Here is a 1535-nt window from a genome sequence, read left to right on the forward strand (position 1 = left end):
CTGTCAACTTAGTCATAGGGCGTGCCTTGCTTGCAAAGCCCTGCACGAACCTCCTGTAGTAACCTGCCAAACCAAGGAAACTCCTGATCTTTGTGGCATTCTGCAGTCTAGGCCAATACTTAATAGCCTGAATCTTCTCCGGATCTATAGAAACCCCCTCTGCAGAAACAATGTGACCCAGAAAACCCATCTCACGCTGCCAAAAACTACACTTGCTCAACTTGGCAAACAACTTCTGCTCCCGCAGCTTCTCCAGAACTGCCCTCAAATGCACTGCATGCTCCTCATGACTCTTACAAAATACAAGGATATCGTCGATGAAAATGATGACAGACACATCCAGAAACTCCTGAAACACGCTGTTCATCAACCTAATAAACGCTGCTGGCGCGTTAGTCAATCCGAACGGCATCACCACAAACTCATAATGCCCATACCTCGTCCTGAAAGCAGTCTTCCTCACATCTGCCTCATCTATCAGGATCTGATGATAACCCGATGCCAGATCTATCTTGGAGAACCAAGTAGCACCTCTCAGCTGATCCAACAACTCATCAATCCTGGGAAGAGGGTACTTGTTCTTCACAGTGACCGGTTCAAACCTCTGTAATCAATACAAATGGAAACTCCCATTCTTCTTCTTAACGAATAATACCGGCGCTCCCCACGTTGAATCACTAGGACGGATGAATCCCTTGCTAAAACAATCCTCCAACTACTTCTTCAGCTCTGCCATCTCTGCTGGAGCCATCCTGTAAGGAGTCTTTGATAACAGCGTCGTCTCCGGTTCCAGTTCAATCATGAAAGGATCAGACCGAGATGGTGGTAATCCCTGCAATGACTGAAACACATCCTCAAACTCCTCAACGACCTGAATACTGCTAACCGTAGACTGCCCTACTGACTCTGGCATCGATATAGTAACCAAATAAGCCTCACGGCCCTTTTCGATCATCTTCCCAGCCTGCATGGCTGAGATCACGAGACTCCCCGAAGTCGGTCTAATCCCCCGAAAAACCAACTTCTCTCCTGGACGCTCAAACTCCACTCTACCCTGATGGCAATCCAGATGAACCATATGCCGATGCAATCAATCCATCCTGAGAATAACATCATACAACTCCACTGGGCTGATAAGCAAATCCGCTGGCCATGACTCTCCCGCAATCTGAATATCAACTCCCCTAGCTCATCCAATGACCCTAAGAAACTTGCCTCCCACAACTCTGACTACTCCTGTACGCTCTCCGGAATCTCCTCTGATCTCAGCACTCTCTGCACACTTTGGAGTAATTAAGCTATGCGTAGCTCCAGAATCAAACATAACATGAGACTTAAACCCGCCCACCAAAAAGGTCCCTACACAAACCTCATGTGTTGAGAACCTAACAGTTTATCACAGGCAAACATAAAATCTGAACTTACTAAGAATTTTCAAAGACAGAGTACCAGAAATTATACCTGTGATCGCTCCGGCACTGGTTCCACCAGTCTCTGCAGTCGTGTAAACCCGTGGCACCTGCTCAATCTGTGCC

The 1535-nt window shown here is 47.2% G+C and overlaps 1 pseudogene; it reads right to left on the reverse strand.

Annotated features, from left to right (window-relative positions):
* Positions 206-633, reverse strand: LOC109127294 (annotated as a pseudogene).

The sequence above is a fragment of the Camelina sativa genome, chromosome 11 (genome assembly GCF_000633955.1).
Source record: "Camelina sativa cultivar DH55 chromosome 11, Cs, whole genome shotgun sequence".
Classification (NCBI taxonomy): Eukaryota; Viridiplantae; Streptophyta; class Magnoliopsida; order Brassicales; family Brassicaceae; genus Camelina; species Camelina sativa.